At 36.7% G+C, this 16,600-nt stretch overlaps 1 pseudogene; it reads right to left on the bottom strand.

Annotated features, from left to right (window-relative positions):
- Positions 1 to 15,311: 15,311 nt before the first annotated feature.
- Positions 15,312 to 15,704, bottom strand: LOC144236683 (large ribosomal subunit protein eL31 pseudogene; annotated as a pseudogene).
- Positions 15,705 to 16,600: the final 896 nt, after the last annotated feature.

Raw genomic sequence — 16,600 nt, forward strand, 5'->3', positions numbered from 1 at the left:
CCTAAACAACAGACTGAGTGGCTCAGAGTCTTCCTCCACTTCATTCAGCCTCGTTGTTCCATCCAAAAGCCACTTGACACCGGTCTTCATTCTTTACCATCTTTGCTGAGGGTGTGGTTTTCATTTGGCCTAGCTTTCTGGATTACTTATCCCAAGCCATCTAGAAGCAATATTACTTGTATGTATTGACAAATAACCTACAGCATAGAAAACAGTTCTCTCTTCTTTTACCTGCTTACCTTGCAGCCGGGCTTACTCACATTTATAACATGTTTAATTGTTTCCCACCTGAGGCAGAAATCCCATGAGCCTCTAGTTCATTGGAAGATTTGCCTCAGCTGTGCATAATCGGTTGTGCGTATTACTCAAATTTTCACACAAAAGAGGAAACAGAAATGTATGTAAGTCCCCCACCCTCACACATACAAAAACTCACATCTTATACACTTGTGAGGCATTTAATGGCAGCCAACACTGGATCAATGCACTGAGGAAAACAGGGAATTTACCTCTGAAGACTGGTCACTTAAAAATAGATAAGATGTTGAGCTAGGCAGTTTATCACTGGCACACAGCCTGGAACCTAAAACAGATAATGTTGTGGACAAGTAACACTTCATTAAAAATTGAAAATATATTACTCGCATCAGTAGTATGTTCCTTTTGGCTGCTTACACTGGGCGTGTAATCTCTATCACAGTGATCCCAGTGAAGCACGCTGAGGTGCATTTTACAGACCAGGGAAATTACATGAGCAGATGAAGATAGTTTCTTCCAAATTATTTATAAGAGAACAATAGCCATGAATTTGAAGCAAAGGTTTGAAAAGGGCGTTTAAGGCTCAGAGGGTAGCCAGACTAGTCATCTCAGACACCTGATTTGCACAAGCTACTAGTCTGAATTAGATTTTAAGGGAAGCGTTCTGTTAGTGGCTATGCATTGCCAGAGATGTGATTTTCCTCTGTGCTTTTCTGGGCTAGTGTTTTGGGGTTTATATTTGGCATGAGCCACTCTGGAATTAGCCAGAAAGAGTGCTACAAAGAGAGAGACTTGTACTGTGAGCTCAACAACAAAATAAAAACAATAGCAGTGTCTCAGGGCTATTTTCTTAGAGATTTATTGGGCCTTATTAAATTTGGAACCAGTCAAGAAGAATACAACAGCTGTTGTGAATCTCAAACAAAAGCGAAACAGCCTCTTCTCTGCTTTCCTCCTATGTAGCATCCCTGTAAGCTAGTAAACGGTCTGGGCAGGATCTGTCTCACTTGTGCTTACCAACTGGAAAGCAGTGTTTACATATACAGTGTGATACCAGTAAGAATTATCCAAGACATTTGTTTTGATTTACTTCTCATTTCAGGACATTTAGAAATTCCTTGCATTTTAAAAAACTGAACGATAAGGCCTGCAAAACCTGACTTCCACTAAACCAAAGACTTTGGAGTTGTTTTCTGTACTCTTTCTGCTATTCTCTGCACACCTAAGTCTTCACTTAGGAATTGTATAAATTGATTTAAAAAGTGTGACAGTGATATATAGAAACAGATATTGGTATTAATTTGAGCTTAGGCCTCAGGAAAACTGGAAATGCTCCAGCAAGCCCCTCGTTACCTATTTTAGACAAAGACCAACATGAAATCTGATTTTAACACAGTAAAACAAAACAAAACAACAACAACAAACACATTACAATACAAAATTTAGTTTGGGACATTTTTCTATTTAAGGAGTATCCAGCAGGTGACCTCATGGCCAAGTTGGGATCACCTGGGATTTTAGGGAAACAGTTTTCTTAATGATATCAACATACATCAGCTAAATGAGTAGTGGTTTTTTCAGTAACAAATTTGAATTTCGTCTATATGAGAAAAATGAGTTTACTTGCTACAGCAAGCATCTACAATTGATAAAGAGGGTTGAGATGACTTAAGAGATAATAAACATTACAACAAGAATGTCACCACAAGAATTAGTATTCTGGGCCAGCATAAGGGGCTCACTACTTGCAGTGATGCAAAAGTCATCAAGGAGGTGCCTTGAGCTTGAGGCGTTAACAAGTAAAAAGAATATGTAGGAGAAGTTGGATTGACTACAGTCTTTGTCTATGTCACTTTATCAGCCAAGATCCACTCAGAAAACAAAAGTCATACCCGTTATTTGAACTGTGAGATTTAAAGAATTGTTAGCTCAGGTATTGGAAAACGTTAAAGTCACAAAAGGGAATGCTAAGGCATCAAGGAGATACTAAGAGCAGGAAGCAGCTACTATCTGTAGGCTGGGGGAGAAAGAAATAGGGTTAAAATTTATATTAAAGGTTAGGAACTTGGGGTGACTGGGGGCTCTGACTCTTGATTGTGACTCAGGTCATGATCTCATGATCGTGGGATCAAGCCCTGCGTCAGGGCCCATGCCGACAGCCTAGAGACTGCTTGGGATTCTTCTCTCCCTCTCTCTCTGCCCCCGACAGTTGCACCTCTCCCCCCTTTCTCTTATAAATAAACTTAAAAAGAAATAAAAATGAAAAAAATGAAAAAGAAGCTTGGAGAATGAGGCACCAGAGAATGGCGATGCAGAGTCTCTGGGGAGCTAGTCTCTGGTCACACAGTATCGGCATCTCCATTACTTGAAGAAGAGACTTTCTGCAGCTGACACCCAGACTTTAAAAAGGACACACTTACCAGATGTTTCTGGATCTCTGAGAGGGCTCAGTGAGGTTTGTTTGGGGGAGTGTCAGAGAAGCAGCAGACTGAAATACCTGCTGCTACTAGGAAAACAGTATTGCTTCTGGAGTGAGGAAGCACTGCTAGAATAGCAATGACACGCACAAGAAATAAAATCAGGAGTAGAAAATAAACAGGAAGGAACCTGTCCCTTCTGTGTCCTCCAGGCTCCTGGTCTCTCTCTAGTGCCTCCTATAAGCCCACGTGCAGCAGGGAGTCAAATGGTAAAACAAGGGGGAACCTGGGTGGTTCTGTCAATTGATCCTCTGACTTCAGCTCAGGTCATGGTCTCAGAGTTCTTGAGTTTGAGCCCTGCATCAGGTTCTCTGCTATCAGCTCTGAGCCCACTTTGGATCCTCTGCCCTGCTCTCTCTCTGGCCCTCCCACACTCATATGAACATACTCTCTCTCTCTCCTACTCTCTCTCTTTTTCTCTCCCACTCTCTCTCTCTCATAAATAGATAAACATTTTTTTAATGGTAAAAAAAAAATGCAGTTCATAAAGTGCCAACCCCAGCCTCCCAAAGCTTCATATGGCCAGGTGGGTTTGATGGTGCAAGGCAATAGCTTAGTAACTGATACAGGCCCTGAAACAGAGATTCATGGAACTGGTTCCCCAAATCAGGCACTTTTTGAACATAGATACTTCTTATATCTCCAACTTGTTGGCTCACCAGTGGTTCACAAGATTGTATTTTTCACTGACATGATAGAGTCATTCAACAAGATGAACTTGAAGCTGCAAGGGAAAATGTAAGAACATTGCTGATGTGTTCCAGGAAGTGAGTGCATTCACAAATTGTTCATGCGGATTGGGCCAATGCCCCCTGGAGACTCCTTTCACTTCCCCTGCTAAACTTTGCTGTAGACAATGGAACCAAGGTTACTGGAGAACTGCAGAGTTATTTACGGGAAATGCAGTCACAGATTCGGGGTAAGATTCACAATCTTTGAGCATGAATCATGCTTTAAGTTTCCATGATTGCTTTTGGAGTGTGAACCTCTGTGTGTGACTGAATTGTCAAGTATCTGCCATATCATTTCAAGATGATTTTATTCTGCCTGTAGAATTATGTCCATCAAAAAGAGTATCCTGTGACTTTGAATAGAGACAGTACAAGGACAGAAAATTCCAGAACTATTCTGTAATTTCTGGCTATGTATCTCCCTATGGCTCTGTAAAAGTGTGTTTTCTTTTTTAAAAATAATGAAACAAAAGCCGATAGCCATCTGGTCATTAACTGAATAAAAAATAAGACATATCCTCATTTTTATGCCCTTAAAATATCAAGAAAAGTTTACTTTATTAGGTATCAAACGTAAATTTTCCTCTAGTTTTAAAACTTGAGGGGCACCTGGGTGGGTCAGTCGGTTAAGCGTCCAGCTTCGGCTCAGGTCATGATCTCGCGGGTTCTGTGGGTTCGAGCCCCACGTCGGGCTCTGTGCTGACAGCTAGCTCAGAGCCCGGAGGCTGCTTCACGTTCTCTATCTCCCTCTCTCTCTGCCCCTCCCCTGTTCACGCTGTCTGTCTGTCTCTCTCTCTCTCACACACAGAAATAAATAAAACATTAAAAAAGCCCCACTTCAATATAGCCACAGAATTATTTTTATGTATAAACCAAGTAAACTGTTTTTGATAAACTGTTTTTATGTTACTGTTAAAAATCTACATATTATATATATAATTAAATATATATAAATATATAATTTATATGTACTGTATATAAATAGACATATATAATCTACATATTATATGAATATATAATTATATATACTTACATACATATAATTTATATATAATGTATATAAATAGCCAGAGCAATGTGTAAGTTCACAGATAACCCCAAACCTTTGAGGCTACACGTATTTCAGAATTCAGAAGTTTTCTGATTTTAATAAAGTATTAGAGCACAAATACTGAAATGCCATTTGAATATTCACATTAAATAAGATCAATAGACTATACATAGTCTCATGTCTATGCATATGAAATCAGGATTTATTACCATTTATTACCGAATGAGTTATAAGGAAAACTTTAGATTTTTAGAACATATAAGGTTTTGGAATTATAAACAAAGAGCTATATTTATGACCACTGTCAAATATAATATTGATATATCCAGTCGTGTAACCTTTAAATACGACCTCAAGAAAACTTCCTAAATATGATTTTTTTTTAAACAGAGAAGACTTTAGCATGTTTGCATACAAAAGAAGAGAAATTAGTTGAGACTCAAAATACAAAACATAAAAGTAATAGACGTCATGAGAACATGAAAAATAAAGAGAAAGGTCCTTCCACTTTTTCCCTTTAACCATTATTTGCTGAGTGACTTCCATATGCCAGAATTGTACCAGATATGGAAAATACAAAGACAAATAAGACCCAGTTCCTGACATCTAGGGGCCTTTACTCAGCTAAAGAAATGCAATAAAGTATGAAGTATAATCCTAGAATGGAAATTCATATATGTACAGTGAAACAAAAAAGATGAAATAATTGATTCTTTTAAGAAGAAAGAGCCAAAATATTTCATTGATAGATGATACATGAAAAATAATTATTTTTCAGGTTGAATGTGAGACAATGGTGGGAAAGGAGATTATTTTAAGATAAGAGGAACAGTTTGAGTCAGTGGACATCATTGTGAGATACTGTATCACAAGAAATGTAATCAATAGCATAGATAGTCTTCTTAATATCAATGCAAAACATTTTTGAGTGCCTACTGTATGCTATACTTGCACCAATATGGCAGCCATTGGGCACTTCTGGCTATAGAGCACCAGAAATGTGCCTAGTGTGACCAAGTAACAGAATTTTTTATTTTATTTAACTTTCTTTTAAAATATGTTTATTAACTTACTTACAATAACCATAATAAACCCATTATATATTAAGTAATGTATTTCTTATAAAAATAATAGTGTTTTCCAAACTACTTAGAGATTATTATTTTTGCCATTATACTACGGTTGAAAAAAAGGAAGGTTGAGGAAGCTTGCTTCCTTGACATCTAATGGTGGGCCCGAAGTGACGGTAGTTCAACAAGGATGCCAGCCAGAAAGAAAACTGGACACATAGCATGAAAAACCTAGGATACCTTAGAACACATGAGGGCAACTGGAACTCACGAAGACAAACTCAAACCATGTCTATCTCTCATCATAGCTAAGCCTAGTGATGCAGATGGGCAGGCAGATAGAGTTGCACACGTGCCTGGTTCAGTACTTAGAGAAGCTGAGGGAAGAGATCTAACTGGTCCATATCAATGAGGAGGTGCAATAGCCGGTGGAGACTTGCACCAACCTGGAAAGCTGGGGTTGGCAAATTTTTTTATTTATAAAATATGTATTAATAGATACAGAATTTATAGGCCATAAAGTAAAATCTTTTAGACTTTACAGGTCATATAATTTGTGTTGTGGTCACTCAGCTCCATCACTGTAGCATGAAAATAGCAGAAGACAATATATAGACAAATATGGCTGTGTTCCAATACAATTTTATTTAAAAAAACAGGCAGCATGCTGAATCTGGCCCATGGGTTACAATGTGCCAACCATACTTTAAGTATAATGACAACTATTTTACAACCAAATTCAAAATCCTGACAAATTTGTCTAGTGGTCAATGCTAAACTTGAAACATACAGAGAAAAGAATTCTGAGAAATATATTTCCACATTAGGTATGTTGACATAGTACAAAATCACGAAGCCACATTCTCAAATTTTCTGCAATTATCATGAGTTACTCCTATAATCGGGAGGGGATGGGGGAGAAACAACCCATCAACACTATAAAATTATACCTGTGGTGTATAGATAGACACTATTCATGTCTTTATGTCCCAGGAGGGTTTGGTAAATGTTAAAGAGAGGACATGTGTCTGGCAGAATTGAAGAACTTTCATAAGGAACGTCACAAGAGTGATGAACTCTTCAAAGGACTCTGCCTTTCACAGGATAATTCCTACTGGGATAAACAATTGAAATGGGAATCCTTAATTCAAAGATTTTTGGAGAATGATATTTTACCTCATTCTGTCTCATATAATGTGTATAGTTCAGTGTTTTTTTAAAAAATAATTTTTTAGTAGCGCAACACTTTCTTCAGATGAAATCTTAATCAGAAGCAGGAATAAATAAAACATAAAGGGGAGCTCCTGTGTGGAAGTGTAAAGAAATAAAGAGATAAAAGCTGAACACCACCAGTTGAAACCACAGTAAAGATGGAGGAGTATTTGCATTATAAAGGTAGCTATTCACTGCAGGCCTTACCAGTTTTTTTTTTTTTTATATAATTAAACTACTAAGACATTAAGGTACATCTATTCATTTTCAGAAGCACAACTTTAAGCCTCTGCTGTATACTGACATCTCTTTTGCCAGTGAAGGCAAGTAAGAAAAAAACAGGTAAGAGAAAATGGGTAGTGTGGCATCAGGGCAAAGGTGATTTAAAGACCAAAGATGAAAGTTGTCATAGCTTTTCTTAATACTATCTTTCATTCTGATAACACAGGCTACTTTGATATCCTGGGAGATCAAGGTAAAGATATTTCTATATCCAGATTTTCATTAATATTCTCCAAAAGGGTGGCAGTTTTAATGATACGTCTGAAAACCATTATTTTCCATAATCTCTAGTCAGCAACGGGTACATCAACACTGCTGAAGGAGAAACCATCCTTAAAAAGCCCCAGAACTTCAGATATTGCTACAGAATGCAGATCACCTCCTGAAAAAGCACCTAAAGATCTGAAAACTCTATCTCTGTGTCCTCTAAACACCTAGTAGATCTGCAAAACAATTTGTTTGATTGACAGGAGAGAACTATTTCAAATGCCAGTGGGTAGCCTTCCAGCAAACAAGACTACAACAAGAATGTTTTCCCCTATTGCTAATGGCTAATCTTGGCACTGAGCCTTTGGCTGCTGCTTCCCAACATGGGTATCCTTTTAGTAAATGTGCCTGCCACAGCTTGCCTCAAACTGATATGGTGTCAAGATATAGAGAACAGAAATGAATTTAAGAAAGAGAAAACTGGTCTCTATTAGCATCATATCCATTAGTGTGCAGGGTAGAGTCAGCTACAAGGGCAAACAGGCCTTTGCCCAGACAGAAAGTCCATTTGTTCACTACAATAACACACTAGCTTCTGAAGATGGACTATCCTAATGCTCTACCCTCCATCTTATGTTTAAGTCCAGAGTGTGATTCTCTCTTACTAGTACTTTTTTCCTTTGTGGGCTTTTGATCTTAAGAACAGAAATACTCAGAAATCAAGGACAACAAAATATCTTAGCCAACGTGGTGTTTATCTAGTTGTCCACACCCTAAGATGAGACCACAGATGACAATGGAGATCCACATGAGCAAGCCGGGTTTACAGAAAAATGCTCAGCTTAGTGATTCCACACCTTTTGGGCAAGAATTGCCTTTGGTCTCATGATTGTAGCTGCTATTTGAAAACCTGGTGCAGCTCCTGACTGTGCCTCCAAAGCTTAGAGTCCTCTCACAACCTTTCCTCAAAGAATTAAACATAAAGTATAATAACCACCATCTAAAATGATACTGTAATTCTACCAAGAATATGATAAAATAGAGACTGAGTAAGTCCCATTTCTCAAAAGGCCAGTTTTCTAAAGGAGGCTTTGCAATATTTTCCGCATAAATGATTGATGAGTATAAGATTAAAATTGGGTCAAATCTAGCAGACACTAATCAGGTAAAAATAATACATGTTCATAAAATTTGGGAAAATATATACTTCTTTAGGGTTTCAAAGGTCTACAAGAAATGGTGAAATAATCTCAGGAAGGAATATTAACTTTTAAAAATAATGTATGTCAGATGTTTTTAAAGGTTAGAAAATTGGTACTTGTCAGACCAGAACAGGTAGGAAAATCAGAAATATGCACACCAACCAGAAGCACTGTATTATGTGACTTTGGCATTCTTCCACTAATATATAATTAAATTACATTAGGCATTTATTGAAGCCCACTATGTACCCAGCATTGAACTAGATGCTAGAAATAGAAATACAAATGACATTTATTTCTTTCTTTCAAGCTGGAGTTCATAATTTAATGGAGGAGATAGAACGCATCGAACATTGAATACAATGTTGAAATTCGTGTTTGGTTGGGCTCCCTTGGTAAATCATACTATGGAAAATCCATCTTCTTTAGTATGCCACTTTTGTATTAAAATGTTAAAAACATTATATGATAAGTCATATACATTTAGTGTGAACCACATATTCAGGAAATGTGCCACATGATATGGAAAGGCTTCACAAAGGTGAGAACAACTAAGCAGCGCCTAGCTCAGTGAAGAGTATTTACTCTGCTAAGAAGGAAAGGAAGAAAAGGGGAAGGTGGAAGAGTTTAATCTATGAAGATTTGAGAGTATGTCACATCTAAAGGAAGAATGCTTGTTGTGAACAATTTCTGGGGATATATCACGGGGCTGGGGGAGTGGAAGGTCAATAAAGGATTCCAATCAGGGCATCATGTTGATAACTAATCACTAATCTAATAAGTTTCACTGATGTAATAAATCTACCTTCTGAACTTTATGTTTTTAGATTTGACAATGACACAGCTCTTTGTTTTAACAGAGTCTTTATTTTCCCAAATGCCTTCAAGTTTATTTCCATTTGACAATAAAAAAAAATAATAAAAGATAAATTCATAGCTACTCATCCTGACTAATGTACCAATAATTCTTAAGCATAGAGTCCGGTACATGTCAAAAAAAAAATAGTAAGAATTTGTAGTATATTTGTATTTGGAAGGTGAAAACAAGGCAAGTACTAGGTGGAAGGGTCTTGGAGTAAGAAAACAATAGTGAAAATGGAAAAAAGAGACAACTCAGAGTGGTCCTTTGAAGTAAGAATCAAAACTAGTATACACAGAAATAGATGCCCTATACTACAAATTCTGGGAGAACAGAAGTCCCCTGCCACCGGAAAAACTAAGACAAAGAGAGACAAAGTCATCTGCATGAGAGATCTTTACCTCATTTACCACCCTTCTATGTTCCACTGTGTTGCCACATGACAACCTTCTTTTGCTGACTGGTTTCTGGTTACATTCTACCACTGTGAGGTACTGGTGAATATTAGAAGATCAAATGGAGAGGAGATGACTCTTTCTCTCTCAAGCCTTCCTTTCAAGAGCACCTTTCTGTACTTCTGGCACCCACTGTACAGAATCTCTTCCTCAGTCCTGGTTCTAGTGTGTTACACCCTCTCAACAGTCCTAAAGACTGGCTGCCCAGAATGCCCTTGGTGACTCTTCTACTGGCTTTTCAGCACCACTTGCTCCATGGTTCCAGCACTGACCTGGCAGTCCCCACCTTGGGTGCCAAGCCTATTTTGCACACCAAGTCACATGGCAGAGAGGTGTTCCTGACCTCTTGTAACACATCACCTCTTCTCCTCTGTTTCCCAGACTTAGGGATATTGTTCCATTCTGCATTAATCTTTGGATTACATCACTTTCCCTTTTTTGTTCTCCTAGCTCTTCAAAAATTATAACCAGTTTTCAATATTAAATCACCTCTGTTTGAAAAACAAAGCACTATTTCTCTTTTACTGACTAGACCCTAAGTTATCCAATACTTGTTACCAACAGTAGGCCAACAAAACAGATTCACCAAGACTGAATTCTTAGACTGAGTTACTGAGCTATGACTGTAAATGCAGAGATGCTATAAATCCTGCAGGAAAACAGGGTACTGGTCATCTATGGCATGCATTGCAATCATGATTTCTTAAATTACCAGCTGAGATTACTTGAAATTAATTGCCTATAGAAGGCAATAATCTGGGAGCACAGTTGGATATATGGTAGTAATGGTGATTTTTAAGTACTATGGGGTACTTAAAGATGTCTGCTTCTGGAGAATTTACAGAAGTAAAATCACAAACACAGGGTTTTAACCTCTCAGAACAAGGCATGATCAAAATTTGTGCAAAGTAGCCCTGAAAAAAAAATCACTCATTATTTATTTTAGTGCAGGGCAGGTATTAGATTAGTATTATTTATTATTAATATTAGATATTAGATTATTAGGGCTGAAAATTAGACTAAAAATCTAGTTACATAGGATGTTGTATAACTGGAACTTAGCCTTTGGAGAGTTTGTTATTTGAAAAGAAAGGCACTGAAAGGAAAAGACTACGGACCCTGACACTTAAAATGGAAATTTTTGGGTGGATGAGGAAGAAACTGAGATATATGAGCATCTCTGGCCAAGCAGAAGAAACGTCTCCCTTCTTGACTAAAAACACTAATCTTCTCTTGCTTGAAGATAGGGTAACAACCTTACCCAAAGCAGTTGCCTTATAGGAGGAGAACTATTCTCCTTAAAATAGCCTCACCATCTATCATTGCCTCTATATCTATAGCTGGAATCTGTTTACATATTCCCCAATGGGGACATGCACAAAATCAGACTCAGGAAAAAGTAAACAGCAAAATATTTACAAAGCTTCTCTAATTTTTACCAGCAGGTACCTGGAGAATACGGAATGGAATAAATTCTAAGGCTATTAAGCCAAGTAGAATAGAATATAATATTACCTTGATCCAAAATTTTCATTCTGGATGCACTTACCTGAAGCACTTAATTAATTAATTAATGTGTTAACTTGAACAAGTAGAAAGAGTTCTGATGGTTGTCTGTTAGTTGACTAAACCAGGACTCAGTGGTGACCTATATTCAATACTTAGATGACAAAACTTCCCTAGCATATTATAGAGCAAGAAATTCAGAAACCTAGGCAGATAGAAAGGTTAGCATGGATTTATTATATATGATCCATCCCATTTCCCATCCCAGTTTCTCAAGAGGTCAGACATTCATTTTCTTAATCATTCAAAAATGCATTCTTGTGGAGAGATCCAACATCATTGAAAAGCTCTATGCTGTCTGCCCTCTGAAGACTAGAGAGATATCCCACTGACCCAAATTCCCTAATTTCAATGGGAAATAGGATTTAAAGTGGCAGAGGCCAAATAGCAGAGAAAAGAGGAGTATATTTTAATGAAACAGGCAGAAGGAAAGAATGATAATCAGAGAAGAATCTCTGTTTGGACAGGAATATTTGGTGGTAGTTAAAGAACTATGGTGTTCTTAGGAATGAAATAAATAGATTTATTAATTAATCTATATATCTTTAAAAAAAACCCTCTAGGAATCCAAAATGCCACTATGGCACCACTTGTCACAGCAGGAAATTAGGATGCCAGATGATATATAGAATTTTGACTTAGACTCCCTGACCCATGGAATGAGAACATCCCAGAATATGAAACCAAAAGCAACACGACATTTTTATGGAAATTGACAAAATTATTGTTACCATTAAAACTTTTAAAATGTAGCAATAATGATACCTATCAACTCCCAATATTCCCATCTGTACAAAAGACAGGTGAATGTGGAAGAATAACTGTAGGTTATGATAAACTTAATTATGTATAGATTCTAATTGCTTCTGCTGTTCTATGTGTGGGATCTTCAGATATGGTCCCAGTGTGTGAAGCGAATCAATTCAGAAATTAATTGTGCTCTTTTTACCAATTATAAAGAAACACAAGAGCAATTTTTCTTTTACCAGGAAGGGTCAGCAGTATACCTTCATTTTTGGGTTATATCAACCCTCCTGCTCTCTGTAATCTAGTCTTCAATGACCTTGATCACCTTGGCATTCCAAGGTGATAACGATAAATATTAACGAACAAATAACGAACTAAATAATAATAAATATTAACGAACTAAATAATATCTAACTAACTTTTATTTAGTTATTTTTAATGTTTGTTTATTCATTTTGAGAGAGATAGTGAGCAGGTAAGGGGCAAAGAGAGAAGGAGACAGAGAATCCCAAGCAGATTCCACATTGTCAGTGCAGAGTCCAATGTGGGCCTCAAACCCAGGAACCGTGAGACCATGAAATGAGTGGAAACCAAGAGTCAGAGGTTTAACCCACAAGCCACCCAGGTGCCCCTAGCTAACTTTTAAAATACAATTGCTGACATGTTGTATTCTTTGGAGCTACTGAAATTCTTCAAAAGTTTGGTAGAAAGAAAAGCTACATGAGGTAGTAAATTGACAAGTTTCTCTATTTTGTCCTTTGAAATTAAACTAATGTTTTTACCTCTTTACTGGTTGATTTTTGTAAATTATACTGTCTTAGAAAATTATTATTTCATTCTTTTATATCTTTCTTTTACTAACCATCATGGGCTGAGAGGTAACTTAAGTCTTCTGCTACATTTGTATCTCTCTATCTTGTAGTTTTTGTTTAATGAAGTTGAGACATTTGGCTCATAGATATTCAACACTATTATATTTTTATTGTGAATGGCTCTTTTTAACATTACAGAGTGTTCTTTGTCTCAGTTAATGTTTTTTGGCCAGAATTCTGCCTTGACTAATATCTTTTGACTCCAGCTTCCTTTTTGCTTGCCTTTGTCTTGTATAATTTGTTTTCCTTTTATTTTCAATCCTTCTAAATTACTTTGTTTTAGTTCTTTATTATGTATACTGTGATATTGTGATTTATGAGAAATGTATATTTGGTCTTCATCCACTGTTCCTGGCTCAGAGCTCCTAAAACCCTTGGAATTTCCTGTGATAAAAGCAGTAAAGGTGTCTTCTGTTTTGTTAATGAGGTGACTTTTGGAAAACCCTTGGGTAACCTAAGGATGAGGATCTGGTTGCCAGGAGAACCATTCATGTGATTAGAGGGTTGGAACTTTCAAACCTCCCCCCCATCCCCGCCCCACCCCCATCTCTGGGGAGGAGAGAGGGACTGGAGATTAAATTTATTCACCAATGGCCAATGACTTAATCAATCATGCCTATGTAGCAAAGCTTCCATAAAGGCTCCAAAAGGACAGGGTCCAGAGAGCTTCCAGGTTGGTGAACACATGGAGATTTGGGAAGAATGGCACACCTGGACAGGGCATGGAATCCTTTTTCCGTATCTTGCCCTATGCAACTCTTCCATTTGGCTCTTTCTGAGTTATATCCTTTTATAATAAATCAGTGATCTAGTAAGAAAAAATGTTTCTCTTTGATTTGTGAGTTCCTCTAGCAAATTACTCAAACCCAAGGAGAGAATCTGTGGAACTTTCGATATATAGCTAATTGATCAGAAACACAGGTGGTAACCTGGACTTGCAATTGACATCTGGCAAGGTGGATAGGGGCAGTCTTGTAGGACTGAACACTTAACCTTTGGGATCTGATGCAGTCTCTGGGTAGATAGTATGGGTATTGAGTTAAATTGTAGGACACTCAGTTGGTGCTGGAAAATTTCTTTTTGGTGTGGAGAAAGTCCTTCTCCCTCCCCACACACATGCATCCACACAAACACCATGCTGGAATTGGGGACCAGAACCTTTCATGTATAAATATACAGAAAGTATAGTTATATACAGTATTTTGTTTTATTGAAAATTTTTTCTGAAACTATGTGAGTTATGTTCATTTATATTTATTGATATGAAAGATATTTCTAACCTCTATTGTATAATTTTATATAGTTCTTTTACAGGCTTTTAAAGAGATGTAAAATAGTGGTCTCATTTCTTATTTTATGTTTTATGTGTAGTTCTTCTAGTAAGGATAACGTTTGTCTTTTTGTTCTAATCATTATTTTATACTTAAGACTTTACATGATGTCCCTACTTATCTATGTCTTGTGGAAGTAATTATGTCTACTTTGAATAATGATAAAATAGTGTTCCATTTTATTTCTTTTTCTCTACTTCCTAATTTTTGTTGTTAATATTAACTGTATCGATATTTGTTTATATTATTAGATAACATCTATAATTATATTACTGGTTTTTTAGCTTTGAAGGATTCATTTAACTCCTAATAGAGCACCTTTGTAATCAATGAACTTATCTTTCATGTTGTTTCCTCTTTCTTGCCAATTTTAGTTAGCTGGCTCATTTCTACATATATAGGCATATAACTTTCACATTCTGTTCTGACACCATAAGCCCTACATTTGTTTGAGCCCTGGTTTTATAGTTACATATGTTCAATGCTCAACAAAATAATGTCATGGATTATTTTCCCACAACTTCCCTAGCTTGTCTCTGGCTTGAAATTAATTTTCCAGTAGTTTCCTCAAGAAAAGCTCATGGGAAACTCTTCCTTGGTTTCCTACATATTCAAACTTGTTTATCTGAGGTCTTTATATTTGAAGAACATCTTGGTTGAATAAAAAAAAAAATCCTTGGCTCATAGTTTCTTCCCTTGAGTGATTTGTAGTTCTTTTCCTCTGTCTGTTGCTGTGGAGAAATCTATGAATGGCTTGATTTTATTCCCCATTACAAGTGTCTTGTTCTTTTTATACCACTGTCCAAAAGATTCCTTCTTTATCTTTAAAGTCCAAGTAATTTACTTGGGCATGTGACAATTTTGAGTTTTCTGGTCAGTTTTATTTTTCTTCCTGTATGAAATGTGCCCTTGCATATACAGATTCAAGTGGGTTTGTTTTGTTTTGTTTTTTATTTTATTTTTTTATTTTTTAAGGCAGAAATGCCTTTATTTGACAATCAGCAATTAGTTCTCATCCACATTAACGGTCTGTAGATTTTTGAAAGTGGTGACAGACATGTAGGTAAGCAACGTACAGAGCTTGTTTGTTGAATCTTCACCCTCCTTATGTTTTCTGGACAACTACACACAGATACGATATGGAACATTCCTTAATCCTTTGGTCCAGATAGTTTTGTTGAGTCTGGCATCAGTGGGCACATCTGGGGTTCCCACCTCCTTCATAGCAAATTTCTGGATCTCTTTGAGTGCCCGAGGGGTATGCTTCTTGAACCCCACTCCATGGATGCGCTTTGTGAATGCTGATGATGTATTCTCTGGTCACTACCTCGTTGATGGCAGAATGGCCCTTCTTCTTCTTGCCACCCTTCTTTGTGGGAGCCATTCTGCCAGGCCGGGTTGGAAAGGAAGAGTGTGAGGTATTACATGAGAGGTAAAGCAGCATCACGTGTACAACTTTTGTTTTGTGTGGGTTTTTTTTAATCTCAAGAAAGCCTTTTTGAATTGTATCTTGAACTTAGCTTCTGTTCCTTTCTTTTGATTTTATTTTTCAGCTACTGCAGCTCTGCATCATTTAGATACCTATTTCCTGTCTTCCAGAATGCATTTTTCTCTCTAATCTTTTAAAATTCTTTAATTTTGCATGATTTTGTTCCTCTTTGCTCAGCTATTTTGGGGAAGCTTTTATATGCATTTTTGTGTTTATGAATTATATGTGTCCCCTAGTTTTAATGAAGATAGAGAATATGGCCTTTTTCTCATTTAAGTTTTTTGTTAATTTTGAGCAATTTCCAAAGAGAGATGATGTCTTATGAAACCACATTTATATAAGAAGGCCTTCTAAGTATTCAAATTAAAATCAGTAACAAGATAAGCCTGCCCTCCATAACCACTGCTATTTAAAGTTTTACTGCAGATCTTTGTACACAGTAGAGTGAGAACAAATGTCACAAAGACTGAAAAAGAAAAACTAAATGGTCATTACTCACAAATGTATGGTTTTCTACACAGAAAACCCAAACTAATTCATTTGTAAATTATTAAAATTAATAAGACTATAAAAGAAGCTAGATAAAATACCAAAAAAATTTCAATTTCATGTCTGGACACACACAAAAACAACAGTACAAAAATGCAATTTAAAAAGCTTACAATAGCAACAAAATATGTAAGGTACCTAAGAATGTCTTTAAAAATATAAAGGAGTTAAAGACCTGTATGGAGGAAATCATAAAACTCTATAGAATAACAGTAAAGAGACATAAGTAAAAGGGAGTCATA

This window comes from Crocuta crocuta, unplaced genomic scaffold (assembly GCF_008692635.1).
Source record: "Crocuta crocuta isolate KB4526 unplaced genomic scaffold, BGI_CrCroc_1.0 scaffold175, whole genome shotgun sequence".
NCBI classification, from domain to species: Eukaryota; Metazoa; Chordata; class Mammalia; order Carnivora; family Hyaenidae; genus Crocuta; species Crocuta crocuta.